Source organism: Rhinopithecus bieti, unplaced genomic scaffold (assembly GCF_001698545.2).
Source record: "Rhinopithecus bieti isolate Rb0 unplaced genomic scaffold, ASM169854v2 scaffold_5948, whole genome shotgun sequence".
Classification (NCBI taxonomy): Eukaryota; Metazoa; Chordata; class Mammalia; order Primates; family Cercopithecidae; genus Rhinopithecus; species Rhinopithecus bieti.
The window spans coordinates 2,722,018-2,741,391 of NW_016805422.1; positions in this window are offsets into that span (position 1 = coordinate 2,722,018).

Consider the following 19,374-nt stretch of genomic DNA (forward strand, 5'->3'; position numbering starts at 1 on the left):
TAAAAAATACAAAAAACTAGCCGGGCGAGGTGGCGGGCGCCTGTAGTTCCAGCTACTTGGGAGGCTGAGGCAGGAGAATGGCATGAACCCGGGAGGCAGAGCTTGCAGTGAGCTGAGATCCGGCCACTGCACTCCAGCCTGGGCGACAGAGTGAGACTCCGCCTCAAAAAAAAAAAAAAAAAAAAAAGAGAGATGTAAAGTGTTTACGGAGAGAAAGAGTGTATGTTTTGGACAAAATCCACACCGACTAGCTGTTCTTTAATGGCAATCATTATAGATAGAAAGTGGCCAAAATGCAATAAAAAGTGCAGAGTTGAAGATAATGAGAAAAACTGCCCATGAATGGAAAATATGGGTTCTTCTAGTAACATAAAGTGAAAAGCCCAGGGACCTGAGTACCGTAGTGTATGCAGCTCAACCTGCATCCCTTTGTAGAGGGATGGGAAGGAAAGGGGTGTTCCCCACCCTAACCTCCCACCTATCACCAGTTAGCTCAGCCTGCACTGAAACAAACCTCTGTAGCTGGAGTCCCGATTTCCTAATCCAATCTCAGATTGTGGCCAGCAGCCAAGTGAATTACTGTTGAGATCCACATCCTCCCCCAAGAGATGACCAACACGAGCAAGATTTTGTGGTTATTCTATATGCATGACATACTGAAAAACAATGCCACATAATTAACAAAATGGCACACCGTAGGAGCGTGTCTCTCCCGAATTGTTCAGCACATTCTTTACCTTCATAACTGGCTCTTTGTGTTAAATGTAAAATCTTTTTTAACATAATCTTGTACTTACATGCATATTTCTCCCTTCAATTGCATTTAGTCATATATTTTTAAATAAGGTAGATATTGTAAAAACAAATGGGCTTGGAATTCTCCATCCCAAATTTGTAATAGGACACTATTAAAACCAAGGTCCTCTTATAAATCATCTTGAATCATGTGATGCTATAGTTAAAACTGAAAGGATTTTGGATTTTAGTGTCAGACAAGCATTTTTTCAAGCCCCCAATTCACCATTTACTAAGTAGTTCTTCAACCTCACTCTGCCTGTTTTCTCATCTGCTAAATCCCGATCTTACAAGGTCACTGTGAAAAGTAAATGAGACGATGTATTTAAGTGCCGTGCCCTGCATCTAAACCACTGTAAGCCTCTCCTTTTCCCTCTCCCACTCACCAGGTGGTGGGATTTCAGGGGTCAGACCAATAGCTAGAGGCGGAGCCAGGTGTCCCAGAACCCCAGCTACTGTGTCTCAGAAGTGTAATAAAGGCTCAAGCCAAAGAGTGGCCTTAGGAATCATCCACTTCACTGACCCTCTCCCCTTGATCTAACAGATTAGAAAACTGAAGCCAACAGAACTGATCTCCTTTTTTACCTTATTTAACCTTCCATGAGATATTGCCCAGTTTATTTATTTGTTGAGCAATTGCCATGAAAGGTACTATGTTGGGTCACTGGCATTCAAGTACTCATTTTGAATGTAGCATTGTGCTAGGTGCTACAAACATGAACCCTATCAAGGATGAAATATACTTAGAGACATGCCAGTCCTCTCAAAACCCCAGTCCTGGCCGGGCACAGTGGCTAACTCCTGTAATCCCAGCACTTTTGGAGGCCGAGGCGGGTGGATCACGTGGTCAGGAGATCAAGACCAGTCTGGATAACACGGTGAAACCCAGTCTTTACTGAAAATACAAAAAATTAGCCGGGCGTGGTGACAGGCACCTGTAGTCACAGCTACTCAGGAGGCTGAGGCAGGAGAATTGCTTGAACCTGGGAGGTGGAGGTTGCCGTGAGCCGAGATCACACCATTGCACTGCAGCCTGGGCAACAGCAAGACTCTGCCTCAAAAAAAAAAAAAAAAAAAAAAAAAAAAAAAAAAACAGTCCTAGAGGAAGTTGGGAAGGAGGTGCAGAGGGTCAGGAGAAGACTATGGAAAAGGTTATGAATGATCCTTTAAGATAGAAAAAATAAACTAATCATCAATACATTGTATTAAGCCAACATTATTGCTAATCATGATGAATTCACCCATATTGAATCCATCACTATCGATCATGAACCATGCCATTGTTAATCAATAAGCACCATCTTGCACAAAACTTCACTATGGCAAACACTTTGCCTCAGCATATTCAGTGGATGTTCTGCAGAATGTGACTCTGCTCCCCAGGAGGAAAAGGAACATTCACAGCAGTACCAGCTGCTTTCCAGAAACCCTGTGTGCAGAAACTCTTGAGGTACTTTTCATGTTTGTAATTCTGAGGGACTGTTACTCTTTTCCTGCTCATCCTCAGTGGATAGACTACTTCTGGAACCTGCTGCAGTCAACTCAAACAGTAGACAGATGTCATGACAGTGCAGAAGGAAAAACAATGATGATATGTGAGTGTGTCTGGGAAACTGTAGGGCAGAAGTCAGAGTGGAAAAAGGCAGAACATCAGTTTGCATCAAACGATCGCAAATATCAGCAACACCCAACATTCAGCATTTACTTCTCACATGGCTATGGGTTCTGCCCTCTCAGCTGAGCCCATCATCTGTATCTGCAGATTGATTGGCAGTTGCCTGAGCTGAGTAGCTTGGCTTTAAGGTAAAGGTCTAACTGGTTGGGGCTCCTCATAGCAGGTTGGGCTTATATCTGCTCTATGTGCATCAGTTCTGGGGGGCAGGGGACAACACTCTCATAGGCAGCAGCAAACTCTTCTTAAGGTCATGGCAGAAGCATAAGCAGTCAAGCAGAAAAAGTGACATTTCTTAAGGCCTAGGCTCAAAACTGGCACACTGTCACCTTTGCCCTCATTCCATCAGCCAGAGTAAGTCAGATGGCCAAGCCCAAAGACAAGGGACAGAGTGCTTCATACAGAGCCCTGCAGAGTCTCATGGTAAGGGCAAGGGATGTGGGTACAGGGCAGAGTAAAGAAAGGGGCCACTAAGTCAGTAGAACATAGACAGGCGGAAAGAAGCATCTAAACCAAACAGAGCACAAAATCAGGGTGACGCCGTCTACCAGTGTCTGATCAACAAGAAATGCAGCTACAAGAAAGTATCCGTCCTAGCCAGAGCAATTAGACAAGAGGAAGAAATAAAGGGCATCCAAATTGGTAAAGAGGAAGTCACACTGTCACTGTTTGCTGATGACATGATCACATACCTAGAAAACCGTAAAGACTCATCCAAAGAGCCCCTGGGTACATGAATTCAGCAAAGTTTCAGGATACAAAATTAATATACACAAATTAGTAGCCCTGCTATTCAGCAACAATGATCAAGCTGAGAATCAAATCAAGAACTCAACCCCTTTTACAATAGCTGCAAATAAAATAAAATAAAATACTTAGGAATATACTTAACCAAGAAAGTGAAAGACCTCTGCAGGGAAAACTACAAAACATTGCTGATGACATAGATGACACAAACAAATGGAAACATATCCCATGTTCCTCGATTGGGAGAATCAATTACAAAAAATGACCATACTGCCAAAAGCAATCTATAAATTCAATGCAATTCCCATCAAAATACCACCACCATTTTTCAAAGAACTAGAAAAAAAATCACAAAATTCATATGGAACCAAAAAAGAGCCTGAATAGCCAAAGCAAGACTAAGCAAAAAGAACAAATCTGAAGGTATCATATTCCCCTACTTCAGACTATACTATAAGGCCATAGTCACCAAAACAGCATGGTACTGGTATAAAAACAGGCATATAGACCAATGGAACAGAATAGAGAACCCAGAAATAAAGCCACATAGTTACAGTCAACTGATCTTCTACAAAGCAAACAAAAACATGAAGTGGGGAAAAGACATCCTATTCCACAAATGGTGCTGGGATAATTGGCAAACCACATGTAAAAGAATGAAACTGAATCCTCATCTCTCATCTTATACAAAAATCAACTCAAGATGGATAAAAGACTTAAATCTAAGACCTGAAACTATAAAGATTCTAGGAGATAACATTGGGGGAAAAAGAGGTTCTAGACATTGGCTTAGGAAAAGACTTTGTTATGGTTTGGCTGTCTCCCCACTCAAATCTCATCTTGAATTGTATCTCCCAGAATTCCCACATGTTGTAGGAGGGACCCTGGGGGAGGTAATTGAATCATGGGGGCCAATCTTTCTCATGCTATTCTCGTGATAGTAAATAAGTCTCACGAAATCTGATGGGTATATCAGGGGTTTCCCCTTTGCTTCTTCCTCTTTTTCTCTTGCTGCTGCGATGTAAGAAGTGCCTTTCACCTCCTGCCATGATTCTGAGGCCTCCCCAGCCATATGGAACTGTAAGTCCAATTAAACCTCTTTTTCTTCCCAGTCTCAGGTGTGTCTTTATCAGCAGTGTGGATACGGACTAATACAATGAATTGGTACCAGTAGACTGGGGCATTGTTGAAAAGATACCTGAAAATGTGGAAGATACTTCAGAACTGGGTAACAGGCAGAGGTTGAAATAGTTTGGAGGGCTCAGAAGAAGATAGGAAAACGTGGGAAAGTTTGAAACCTTCTAGAGATTTGTTAAATGGCTTTGACAAAAATGCTGATAGTGATATGAACAATAAGGTCCAGGCTGAAGTGGTCTCAGATGGAGATGAGGAACTTGTTGGGAACTGAAGCAAAGGTAACTCTTGTTATGTTTTAGCAAAGAGACTGGTAGCATTTTGCCCCTGCCCAAGAGATCTGTGGAACTTTGAATTAAGAGAGATGATTTNCAATAGACTGGGGCATTGTTGAAAAGATACCTGAAAATGTGGAAGATACTTCAGAACTGGGTAACAGGCAGAGGTTGAAATAGTTTGGAGGGCTCAGAAGAAGATAGGAAAACGTGGGAAAGTTTGAAACCTTCTAGAGATTTGTTAAATGGCTTTGACAAAAATGCTGATAGTGATATGAACAATAAGGTCCAGGCTGAAGTGGTCTCAGATGGAGATGAGGAACTTGTTGGGAACTGAAGCAAAGGTAACTCTTGTTATGTTTTAGCAAAGAGACTGGTAGCATTTTGCCCCTGCCCAAGAGATCTGTGGAACTTTGAATTAAGAGAGATGATTTAGGGTATCTGGCAGAAGAAATTTCTAAGCAGAAAAGCATTCAAGAGGTGACTTGGGTACTGTTAAAAAGCATTCCGGGCCAGGTGTGGTGGCTCACACCTGTAATCCCAGCACTTTGGGAGGCCAAGGTGGGTGGATCATAAGGTCAGGAGTTCGAGACCAGCCTGGTCAACATAGTGAAACCCCATCTCCACCAAAAACACAAAAATTAGCCAGGTGTGGTGGCATGCACCTCTAGTCCCAGCTACTCAGGAGACTGAGGCAGGAGAATTGCTTGAACCTGGGAGGCGGAGGTTGCAGTGAGCAGAGACTATGCACCACTGCACTCCAGCCTGGATGACAGAGTGAGACTCCATCTCAAAAAAAGAAAAAAAAAAAAACCCTCCATTTTAAAAGGGAAACAGATCATAAAAGTTTGGAAAATTTGTAGCCTAATGATACAGTAGAAAAGAAAAACCCATTTTTTGAGGAGAAATTCAAGAGGGCAGCAAAAATTTGCATAAGTGATGAGGAGCCTAATGTTAATCCCCAAGACCATGGGAAAATGTCTCCAGGCCATGTCAGAGAACTTCAGAGCAGCCCCTCCCATAACAGGCTCAGAGGCCCAGGAGGAAAAGGTGGTTTTGTGGGCTGGGTCCAGGGTCCCCATGTGGTGTGCAGCCTAGGGACTTGGTGCCCTGTGTCCCAGGCCTCTCCAACCTTGGCTGAAGAAGGCCAAAGTACAGTGAAGTAATTCAGGAACGGAAAACCAAACATTGTATGTTCTCACTCATAAGTGGGAGCTAAGCTATAAGTTATGAGGATGCAAAGGCATAAGAATGATACAATGGACCAGGCATGATGGCTTATGCTTATAATCCCAGCTCTTTGGGAGGCCAAGGTGGGTGGATCGCCTGTGGTCAGGAGTTCAAGACCAGCCTTGCCAACATGGTGAAACTCTGTCTCTACTAAAAATACAAAAATTAGCCAGGCATGGTGGCAGCTGCCTGTAATCCCAGCTACTTGGGAGTCTGAGATAGGAGAATCACTTGAACCCAGGAGGCAGAGGTTGCAGTGACCTGAGATCACACCATTGCACTCCAGCCTGAGTGACAAGAGCAAAATTCCATCTCAAAAAAAAAAAGAATGATACAATGGACTTTGGGGACTCTGGGGAAAGGGTGGGAGGAGGGCGAAGGATAAAAAGACTACACATTGGGTACAGCGTACACTGCTCAGGTGATGGGTGTGCCAGAATCTCAGAAATCACCACTAAAGAATTTATCCATGTAACCAAACAGCAACTATTTCCCCAAAAACCTATTGAAATTTAAACACACGCACACACTCACATACCTGGCAGTTAGGGGGAAGAAAGTATCCCATTTTCAAGATGAAAAGTTCTGGAGCTCTGAGCTGTGTTGCATAACAATGTGAATACACTTAACACTACTCAACTGTCCACTCAAAAATGGTTAAGGTGGTAAATTTTGTTTTGTGGGTGTTTTTTGTACAAATTTAGGGAGTACAATTGCCATTTTGTTACATGGAAATATTGCACAGTGGTGAGGTCTGGACTTTTAGTACAATCATCACCTGAATAGTGTATTATACCCAATAAGTAATTTCTCATCCCTCAGCCCCTCCCACTCTCCCACCATTCTGAGTCTTCAATGTCTATTATTCTACACTCTATGTCCATGTCTACACACTATTTAGCTCCCACTTATAAGTAAGAACATATGGTATTTGACAGTTATCTGGGGCTTTTTTTTACTACAACTAATAATGTTTTTAAAAAGGAGGATTTACTCCATTATAAATTCTATCTGTGGTAACCAGCCTCCAAGACAACACCCCCAGTAATTCCTACTTCCTGACATTCACACCCTTGTGTAATTCCCTCCCATATGGTTCCAGAAGTGACTGTGACACAAGATTAGGTTATAAAAGGTTGTGCTTTACATATTGGTTCTCTATCTCTGTCTCTGTCTCATAACTCACTCTGGAGGAAGCCAACTACCATGTTGTGAAGCCACTCAGGCAGCCGATGGACAGACAGATGTAGTGAGCAGCTGAGGTCTCCCGCCAACAGCCGGCAATAAACTGAGGCCTCCAACAATATGTGAGTGAGCTTAGAAGCAGCTCCTTCCCCAGCTGAGCTTCCAGATGAGTCTGCAGCCCTACTGACAGCTTCACTGCCAGCCCACATTCCTGGCCCTCAGAAACTGTACTATAATAAATGTTTGCTGTACTAAATAAATGTTTGCTGTTTTAAGCTGCTAAGTTTTGGGGTAATTTGTAATGTGGCAATAGGTAACTACAACCCTATGTGATGATCATTGATATTTATAATGACCCAGGGCACTTAAATATTCTGACATATTTTCTTTTTATATATATATAGCGAGAAAGACAAGGTTTTTCTATGTTGCCCAGATTGGTCTTGAAATCCTAGCCTTAAGCAATCCTTCTGCCTTGACCTCCCAAAGTGCTGTGATTACAGGCATGAGCTCTGTGCCCAGTCCTGACATGTTTTCTGAATCGTCAATAAAAGATGCAACTGCAGAAAGTTTTCTAATATCACTGAAGACTTAGTATACTCAAATTCCCTGTGTGACAGTAAGTGTCACTCTCAGTCTACAAGGAAATTTGATTGAGTTGAAATCCACATCCCTCTACCCTTCAGGCTAACTAAGAATTTATTACAGAGAAGAAAAAAAAAAAGAGTGTGAGAGAGATGCCAAATAATAAGCAACTTAGCCATTTTATTTTATTTAAGAAATTGATCTTAGAGGAAATTTAGAAAATGTACATCACATGAGCAAAAGTTTTGAAAGGCTGGCATACTTGGATTGACCCAAGAATGGACAACTAACTTTTCTTCAAGAAAATAAAGAATAAAGAGGGAGCTATTTTTATAAGAGTGATGCAGTATAATTGTGGCTTCCACTCAAAGAAAATTTGGAGAAGCTTAATTTTCTGGGGAATTTGTACTTGTAAAAATTATCCTTATTACCGTATGGATCAAAGAATGAGAGAAAATGTACTTGAAGTGCATTAGAAAAGAAGATAATAGGTAATGCAAGTCATCATTTAAAGTGTTGCCTGAATCAACTGGCCACTGTTAGAGGAGATAGGGACATACTCTGTCAAAGATACACAGAAGGATATTTTTATTCTGTTTTGTTTTAAAGTGGATTTAATTTTTTTAATAAAATGTAACTCTTACTTAGTGGCAAGTATTCACATACTAACACCAGTGAAGGAGTGTTATGCAATGTCATTGGTGTCACAGATAGTTACCAGCAAGTGCAATGTAAGCAAAAACAGTAGCGGCTGGTTAGAGAATAAATCAAGCTGGAGGAGATGAAGGTCGAGATCAGTTTAGATTTCTAGCATATCAGACATTATTCATTCCTGCTTTGCCTGCAGGGAGTACTTTCCTGGGTCGCTCACTGCTGCTGGCACCTGTAAATTAGGCAGGAAAGATCCCACTTATGTCTGTGTGTGATACATTACACACAAAGATGTATATAAAATCTACAGGTACACTTTGAAATAAAAGAATAAGATAAACATCTGTGTAATCAATATCTAGGCTAAGAAACAGAACATTACCAGTTCACTAGAGGACATTTTGTGCCTCTTCCAACACCTTTCATTTTGAATTTTAGGTTAATCATTCTTTTCTTCTCTGCATAGTGTGTGTGTGTGTGTGTGTGTGTGTGTGTGTGTGTGTGCCTTTTAACTACAAACATATTGCTCAATTTTCTTGTTTTTAAATTTTCTGTAATTGAGGATCATATGGATTTTATTCTTACAATTAGCAATATGGCTTTGATTTGCTTTTGCAGCTATAATTTATTCATTTTATTTGTTGTACAGGGCTCCATTGTTTGAATATGACACAACTTACAAAATCACTTCACCACTGATAGACATTCAGATTTTTTTTCCAATTCCAGAGTATTATGAACGAGACTTCTTGAACATTTGCATACATGTTTCCTGGTGTATAAACCCAGGAATGGAATTGCAGAATTGTATTAGATTGGTGCAAAAGTAATGGCAGTTTTTAGATATATAGACCAATGGAACAGAACAGAGAACTCAGAAATAGCACCACACATCTACAACCATCTAATCTTCAACAGACCTGACAAAAGCAAGCAATGGGGAAAGGATTTCCTATTTAATAAATGGCACTGGGAAATCTGGCTAGCCCATATGCAGAAAACTGAAACTGGACCCCTTCCTTACACCTTACACAAAAATTAACTCAAGATGGATTGAAGACTTAAATGTAAGATCTAAAACCATAAAACCCTAGAAGAAAACCTAGGCAATACCATTCAGGACATAGGCATGGGCAAAGACTTCGTGACTAAAAGACCAAAAGCAATGGCAACAGCCAAAATTGACAAATGGGATCTAATCAAACTAAAGAGCTTCTGCATAGCAAAACAAACTATCATCAGAGTGAACAGGCAACCTACAGAATAGGAGAAAAATTTTGCAATCTATCCACCTGACAAAGGGCTAATATCCAGAATCTACAACAAATGTAAACAAATTTACAAGAAAAAAATAAACAACCCCATCAAAAAGTGGGCAAAGGATATGAACAGACACTTCTCCAAAGAAGACATTTATGCAGCCAACACACACATGAAAAAATGTTCATCATCACTGATCATCAGAGAAATGCAAATCAAAACCACAATGCAATACTATCTCATGCCAGTTAGAATGACAATCATTCAAAAGTTAGGAAACAACAGATGCTGGAGAGGCTATGGAGAAATAGGAATGCTTTTACACTGTTGGTGGGAGTGTAAACTAGTTCAACCATTGTGAAAGACAGTGTGGCAATTCCTCAAGGATTTAGAACTAGAAATACCATTTGACCCCGCAATCCCATTATTGGGTATATACCCAAAGGATTAGAAATTATGCCACTATAAAGACACATGCACATGTATGTTTATTGCAGCACTATTTACAAAAGCAAAGACTTGGAACCAACCCAAATGCCCATCAGTGATAGACTGGATAAAGAAAATGTGGCACATATACACCATGGAATACTATGCTATGCAGCCATAAAAACGAATGAGTTCATGTCTTTTGCAGGGACATGGATGAAGCTGGAAACCATCATCCTCAGCAAACTAACACAAGAACAGAAAACCAAACACTGCATGTTCTCTCTCATAAGTGGGAGTTGAACAATGAGAATACATGGACACAGGGAAGGGAACATCACACACTGGGGCCTGTTGAGGGGGTGGGGGGCAAGGGGAGGGAGAGCATTAAGACAAATACCTAATGCATGCGAGGCTTAAAACCTAGATGACGGGTCGATAGGTGCAACAAACCACCAATGCACATGTATACCTATGTAGCAAACCTGCACACTCAGCACATGTGTCCCAGAACTTAAAGTAAAATTTAAAAAATTAATTAATTAAAAAAATAATGGTCCTAACCTGATAGGATATGTGCATATTCAGTTTTACTCTATCAGATGAAACTTTTTTCCAGAGCAGTGATAACACTTTACATTTCCTTCAGCAGAAGACGAGTATCTTCAAGTGTCACACTCCACCCAACATTTGGTACTGTTCCACTCTGGATTTTTCCAGTTTGCTTCGTATGTACATGGTACCTCACAATTTTATTTTGGTGGTTTGTTTTTTGTTTTTTGTTTTTGAGACAGGGTCTCACTCTGTAGCCCAGGCTGTAGTGCAGTGGTAGGATCACAGCTCACTGCAGCATCGACCTTCTGGGCTCAAGCACTCCCCACAACCTCAGCACCTCCCCACCTCTATCCAGTATCTGGGACTACAGGCACAAGCCACCATGCCTGGCCTTTATATTTTAATTGCATTTCTCTAATTACTAGTAAGGTTAGATCAAACATTTTTTCCTATGTTTATGGACCACTTATGTTTCCTGTCCTATTAAATTCTTGTTTATGTATTTACTCTTTTTTTTCTATTAGGTTTTCTGTCTCTTTAATATTGATTTTAGGAGACTTCACAGTCTCAATACCAACTCATTTTAGGCAGTGGGGGGAGCAGCGGAAAAGCTCTAGGCTCGTTCTGTGACTTTTCTTTTCGTACTATACATGGCAAGGTCTTAAAAAATGTGTATCCATCTTTTTCTTTATTAATTTTGCCTTCTGCATCTTGTTTAAAAAATTCTTAGGCCAGGCACAGTGGCTCATGCCTGTAATCCCAGCATTTTGGGAGGCCGAGGTAGGCAGATCACCTGAGGTCAGGAGTTCAAGACAAGCCTGGCAAACAAGACAAAACCCTGTCTCTACTAAAAGTACAAAATTAGCCGGGTGTGGTGGTATGCCCCTGTAATCCCAGCTACTCAGGAGGCTGAGGCAGGAGAATAGCTTGAACCTGGGAGGCAGAGGTTACAGTGAGCCGAGATCACGCCATTGCACTCCAGCCTGGGTGACAAGAGTAAGACTCCATCTCAAAAAATAAATAAATAAATAAATAAATAATAAAAATTTTTCACTATCCTATACTCACCTATAAGGTCCAAGGTCTAANTAGGCCAGGCACAGTGGCTCATGCCTGTAATCCCAGCATTTTGGGAGGCCGAGGTAGGCAGATCACCTGAGGTCAGGAGTTCAAGACAAGCCTGGCAAACAAGACAAAACCCTGTCTCTACTAAAAGTACAAAAATTAGCCGGGTGTGGTGGTATGCCCCTGTAATCCCAGCTACTCAGGAGGCTGAGGCAGGAGAATAGCTTGAACCTGGGAGGCAGAGGTTACAGTGAGCCGAGATCACGCCATTGCACTCCAGCCTGGGTGACAAGAGTAAGACTCCATCTCAAAAAATAAATAAATAAATAAATAAATAATAAAAATTTTTCACTATCCTATACTCACCTATAAGGTCCAAGGTCTAATGTTTTAATTTTTCTTTCATAGCTAAGCCTTTAATCAACCTGGACTTGTATAAGATATGGGCAGTGTGATTGACAGAATGCACAGATGTCTGCAGTTATTTCCTTTGCTGTATCCATGTCCCTTTGTAATGTTGCTTTTCAGTTTTTACCATCAAGAGACAGAGCCTACTTTCCCAACTCTTGAAAGTGCTGCTGTGCTAGTTTCAAGTCTGGACCTCAAAAGGCCTATACAATTACTCCTGATGTCTTAGAACCCTTCCTCCACCGTGTGAATAAGCCCAGACTAACCCGCCAGAAGATGAGAAACCATGTGAAGGTGAAACAAGACGTCCTGGGTGAAGCCATCTCGGGCCAGTCAGCCCCTCGCTGACCCAACAGCTGACCACAGATGAATGAATGAACCCAGCCAGGACCAGAAGAACCAGCCAGCTGAGCTCAACCAAAATTGTTGGCCCATAGAAAGAAGACCTAAATAAATGCTTGTTGTTTTAAAGTTCTGCCTTTTGGAGAGATTTGTTATGCATCAAAATGATAACAGATATAGGTAGAAATCCAATTTCATATTTTTCCACATGGATAATCACCTGTGCCTATATCATTTATTTATGAATCCATCCTTCCTCCCTAATCTGCAATGCCACTTCTCTCAAATAGCAAATATCAATATGTGGATGGGTCTGCAGGCTTTCTGTTCTGTTCCATTGGTCTGTAACTCTATCCTTAGGCCAATGCTACATTGTGTGGTTTAATACACTTTTATAATAAAATGTGTTTATTTATTTATTCTTTTTTTAAAGACAGGGTCTCACTCTGTCACCCAAACTGGAGCACTGTGGCATGATCATAGATGACTGTAACCTTGAGTTCCTGGGCTCAAGAGATCCCTCCACTTCAACCTCCCAAGTAACTAGGACTACAGGCACACACCACCACCTCCACCTATTTTTTTTCTTGTTTTATAGAGATGGAGTCTCACTATGTTGCACAAGCTGGTCTCGAGCTCCTGGACTCAAGAGATCCTCCAACCTCAGCATCTCAAAGTGCTGGAATTACAGGCATGAACCACCATGCCTGGCTTATAACAAAATTTAATATCTGGTAGAAACATTCCTTCCATCTTGTTCTTCTTCCTCAAGAGTTGTCTCTTCCTATGCCTTTGCATTTTTATGTAAATTTTGAATTAAGCTTCTGAATCTTCATGAGATATCTTATTGGAATTTTGATTGAAAATGCGTTGAATTGTTAAATCAATTTTGAGAAAACCGACATCTTTACAACAGTGAATCTACTAATAAAGAACATGGCATACCATTTATTTTGCCTTTGATGCCTCTAACATTTCTAGAATTTTCTTCATCAAGATCTTGCATACCTTTTGCTAGACTTACTTCTAATTCATTTTCAGTAATATTGTACATAATATCTTTTTGTAAATTTCACTTTCATTGCTGTTGCCCTGTAAACCTACTATTATCTTTTATTTTTAACAACTTTACTGAGATACAATCCACAGACCATAAAAGTTACCCAAAATATACTACATAATTATTTTAGTATTTTCAGAGTTGTGCAATCATTACCATAACCAATTTTAGAATTTTTCATCACTCTAAAGAGAAATTTAATATCCATTGTCATACCCTCCCCATTTTCTCCCAACAGCCACCCTTTCTTTCCTGACAACTACTAATCTACTTCTATCTCTACAGATTCGGCTATTCTGGACATATCAGGTAAATGGGATCATAGAATATATGATGCTGGCTGGGCATGGTAGCTCACACCTGTAATCCCAGCACTTTGGGAGGCCAAGGAGGGTGGATCGCTGGAGGCCAGGAGTTTGAGATCTGCCTGACCAACATGGTGAAACCCCATCTCTACTAAAAATATAAAACCTTAGCCTGGCATGGTGGTGCAAGCCTGTAATCCCAGGTACTCAGGAGGCTGAAGCAGGAGAATCACTTGAGTGTAGGAGGTAGAGGCTGCAGTGAACTGAGATCTCACCACTGCACTCCAGCCTGAGTGACAAAGACTCTGTCTCAAAAAAAAAAGAAAGAAGTAATAATCAGTTATCATTCATATTGATTTGTCAGCCTTCTTTTGGTGAAGTCTCTTGCTTTTTATTTTAAAGAATGTCAAGGGTCTGAGTAAAACTGGCCCCTAACCCTCAAGAACTAGATGGGGATAGATTAAAAAAGTTTTTTATATAGTCAAGCTTTGTGAGTGTTACTGGTCACTGACTCTCCTCTTACGAGGTAACCAACCTGTCTCCTTTTCTTACATAAGCAATATGATTAAAACTAATGAAATATTTGTGTACATTATATTCAAAGAAGAGGAGCAGTTGCAGCATGTTTTGTATTTTGTAGGCTTTTATTTTATTTTGTATTTTTTGTTCCTAATGCTTAGTTTTCTCAAGCTTTTTACTAAGTGATAATATGATTTGATCTGAGAGTTTACTCTTTATTTCTAGATGTCAGGATTTCAGTGGTTCTTTTAAAAACAATCAGCTCTACTGCTTACTCTGTGATTAATTATTTTCCCTAGGCCTCAGGATCATTCAGCTCAGCAAACAAATACCGCTGGAAGCAATGTTACCACATCATCAACTCCTGATGGTAACTCCATATCTGGTTCTGCTACTAGCAACCCTTTGGGTTTAGATAAATGTCTTTAGTCCTTCCAATAGGGATGGGAAAAAATACTCTTTTCCGTTTCTGGGTAGTTTCAGATAAAATGAGAAAATAAAACATTATGTCCCTTTAACAACAAAAATCGTAAAAAAAATAATTCATGTAGTCCTATAATTGTAAATATTTAGGATGTGGTTGGGGATATGGATGTCCTGAGTTAGCTTACATTTAATAAGTGGTCAATAACTGGCATATTTCTTTTTAATAATGAAAAAGATGCAGTGTATATATACCTGATCTGACTACCACATAATTTAGCATGAGTAAGATTAGCTAATTGTTCCTCATAAGCCAGCGCCTCTGAGTAATAATTTTCTCATTTGTAAAATGAAGGGATGGGACTGCATTAGTTATTTTTGTAACTGTCCTCAATACGTGGAAGGGCTGGAGTCTGGGAAGCCAGCCCAGCCTAAAACTGCTTTTACTTTTCTCATATTAGTTTTTTGTTTTGGTTTGTTTTGGTTTTGGTTTTTTAGCGTTTTGGTTTGCTTTAAGAGAGGCAGGATCTTGCTCAGTCACTGAGGCCAGAGTGCAGTGGTACCATCATAGCTCACTGCAACCTCAAACTCCTGGCTTATGGCATCCTGTTGCCTTGGCGTCCCACACTGCTGAGGTTACAGATGTGAGCCACTGTGCTTGGCCTATATTAGATTTATATATTGAGGTTCTGTGGAAGATTTTGTTGAGCATGAAAGTATTCTGAAGCTTAACAGAAGTTGAAGTAGATAGATAAATGGCTTAATGCTTCTTTTGATTCTTGTATGACTAGTATAACACCTTGAAATGGCGTATTTTATGCGCACAGTTTTTACATATCAATGATCATGCCTTTTATCTCTTCCATAAGATTAATTCAGTTGTGCCATGCCAAATATATGTTAGAGGCATTTGGGGCATGGCATGGCTTGACATAGGTTCACATTCACTGTCAGTTTTGTTTTACATGTTTCCTGCCCGTATTTTCCAAAAAAATCTTGTGTTAAGTCTTTTGATTGAGGAAGGTGCGTTTTAGTTGTCCAAAATTATTCATATGAACAATCTAGAGAGATTAGGATGAAATTATTTAGTGTTCAGACCTATGAAAGGTATTATTGAGGTAATTCTCTCTTGTCTTCCTTCATCTTATAGGCAGAGATCTTGAATCAGAAAGAGGCTTTTAGTTATTTTGTCAGAGGCTACGCAACACCCATATCCCTTCATTACTAGTCTCATTACCACACCCTCCTTCTATCTCTGCAGCTTTTCTCCATCAATTAATTCATAAATTAATCTAACTTCAAAGATCATACTTTTCCTACTCTGTTAAAGGCCCTGATAATCCATTAAACAAATGATTGACAAGAAGTGAATCAAGTCCAGGCACAGTAGCTCATGCCTGTAATCCCAGCACTTTGGGAGGCTGAAGTGGGCAAATAACTTGAGGTCAGAAGTTTGACACCAACCTGGCCAACATGGTGAAACCCCATCTCTACTGAAAATACAAAAATCAGCCAGGTGTTGTGTCACATGCCTGTAATCCCAGCTACTCAGGAGGCTGAGGTGGCAGGATCGCTGGAACCTGGGAGGTGGAGGTTGCAGCAAACAGAGATTGTGCCACTACACTCCAGCCTGGGCGACAGAGTGAGACCTTGTCTGCCTCAGAAAAATAATGATAATAATTTAATAAATAAATAAAATTTATTTTTATACATGTGTACATCCAGTTGTTGTAGAACCATTTGTTGAAAAGACAGTTCTTTCTTCATTGAGTTGTCTTGTCACCCTTGTTGAAAATCAACTTCCCATAAACTTATGGATTTATTCCTGGACTCCCAGTTCTATTCCAGTGGTCTGTGTGTCTATCCTTATGTCAGCACCAAATTGACTTTATGAGTGTATAAGTGAAATAAGTTTGTTAAATGGGAGATGTGAATACTCTAACTTTTCCCTTTTTCACGATCATTCTATCTCCTTCAAATTTCCATATGAACTTCGGAATCAGCTTCTCAATTTCTGCAAAGGAGTCAGCTGGGATTTTCGTGAGGATTGTGTTGAATCCTGTGTTGCCATCTCAAAAATAGTGTCTTCCAAATCATGAAAACAGGCTGTCTTTCCATTTATTTAGGCCTCCTTTAATTTCTTTCAAAAATGTTTTGTCGTTTTCAGACTACCATTTTATACTTCTGTTAAATTTCTAATTATTTTATTCTCTCTGATGCTCTTGTAAATAAATTTTTAAAAATTTTTTATTTGCAGATTGTTTAGAATTATGATTGATTTTGTACACGGATCTTATAACCTGTCACTTTCCTGATCTCATTTATTAACCCTGGTAGGTTTATTGTGGATTCCTTAGGTTTTCTATAAACAAGATCATGTCATCCGGAAATAGAGATAGTTTTACATATTCTTTTCCAATCTGGATGCCTTTTATTTCTTTTTCTTATCCAATTGCCCTGGCTAGAACCTCTAGCAGAATGTAGAATAGAAGTGGTGAGAGAAGACATTCTTGCCTTCTTCCTGATCATAGGGAGAAACATTCAGTCTTTTCACCATTAAGTATGATGTTACCTGGGGGTTTCATAGATACTCTTTATCAGGTTGGGAATTTTGTATTCCTGGTTTGTTGAGTATTTTGATCACAAAGGGAAGTTAAATTTTGTCAAGTGCTTTTTTTACATCTATTGAGATAACAGATACCATTTTGCCTTTGTGCAAACTTTGTCCTGGATCTTTCAAGTGGCCCCTTTTTTAATTATGAAGATGTGAAGCAAGTATACAGCCATTATTTCCAGAAGAAGGTATAACGAGCTACTTTAGGGCTCGGTTAAGGCCCGAGATTTGACTTCTAAGCTCTCTCATGTATCTGTTTGAATTCTCAGAATTAAACTGGGATCAAGGACTCTCCTGGAAGGGAAAGGGGGAAGATCCAAACTCTTCTCAATTAGACATATCACAGCTGAGGCTCCTGTTATGTGAATATCTGCCCCAACCCAGCCATCTTTGTGGATGATTTGCCTCCCAGGGAAGTGCCTGTGCACATTAAGGTGCTCGTCACTGAGCTCTGCTTTACCCCTGTGGAAATAGGCAGCTTCATACAGGAGCACTGCCACTTCTGTTTGAGACTTACAGTACATGCTGTCCAGAATCTGGGGGTGATCTGGACTTGAGTGACTACAGAAACTCATGCAGGAAACTGTGCCTCATTAGGGACTTGCGGTTTCCAGAGTACCATGTGCCTCAGTACAACAGTTCTTGCAGTAGGCAGGACCTAAAACCAGACCAATATTCAGCCTCTGAGTTGCCCCATAGTAACAGCTCAGAAGCACCAAGACAACCAGGACCAGCAGGTGGCACTCTTCGGAAAGCAAAAAACGTGGAATTCAGCTCTTAGGGGCACCTCTGAAGTTCTGCTGTCCTGGAAGCAGGCACAGGGTTTCACTGGCACTGGTGTGCTGGGTATCTTTCATTGGTCCCTCCAGATACAATCTCTACCGTTCTCTTCCCTGCTCTGAGCCCAGGAAATTGGCATGCATGGGCACCAACGCACTTCCTAGCTCTCCACCTTCCGATTGGGTTTGACGGGTGGGGTATGGCCACTAGCAGATCACAGTGCAAGAGGAGGGGAGGAGAGGTTATTTATTCTCCTGATTATTTTTCTGCTGGGTCAACAAGAAATGTCTGTCTCTCTTCCTAAGGCTACAGTCCTGTCAGATACTTCTTCCTATATGGTCTATTCTCTCTTGTCTCTCTCCTTCCATTATTTTCCCTTCTCATATAAAGGCTCCCTCTCATCGGCCCCTTTCTATTTAAGAGTGAAAACACTTCTCGGTTACTCAGATCTGGACTCTGCCCCAGTTGCTTTTTCTGACCCTACCCACATCTCTGCAAATAGTCCCTTTGTTAAATTCTGTTCACCTGCCCCAATTTGAGCATGCTGTTTCCTGCCACCACCCTGAGCAGCACAGCAAGTTTAAGATCCTTGGACATGTCTTGGGAAAGAAATCCAAGGAGAAGAACCAGATTTTCTGCTAATAATTCTGATTTGAACAATGAAAGAAATATGAGATTTTTTTTTCATACTGAGCTAGCGAAGCAGGACACAAGTTAAAGTATTTGCATACACATCTATTCCTCTTATCAAGCTTGAGAATGCCTAGAGGGTAATCTTTTAAATGCGTAGATGTTCAAGAAATGAGTATTGACCATAACTGAGTTGTAAGACCTGTCTCTCCAAGCCTCAATTTCTTCATCTGTACAGCCCCCATCCAGATTGAAATCTCATCTACTCAAGCTAAGTAGATGAAAAACAAAGTCTGTGCAGGAGTAATTGAACTATTCATTAGATAAATGCTTTTATGTCACTTTTATTGTTTTCTAGGACACAGAGTAATACCTACGACCTTGGTTAACAAAAGACCAAAGGAGGTGATGCCAAATGCAAAAGACCAAAGGAGGTGATGCCAAATGCGGTTAGAATTGCTTTTAATCAAATAGTTCAAACGACAGATAATTAACACATTGTTTTAAAGCAAATGGGCACTTTAAAGTGGAGCTCCGTCCTCTTAAGGTCCCAACAAGAGCTGGATTTAATAGCAGAGCCACACAGCCATGACATACGCTGCTATGGTCAACCCTCAACCTTAAGTTTGACACCAAAAGATGGCCGCCATTTATTATTGTGACAAAAGGCCAGATTACAAAACGCTGTGTATGGCCTGATCGCAGTTTTA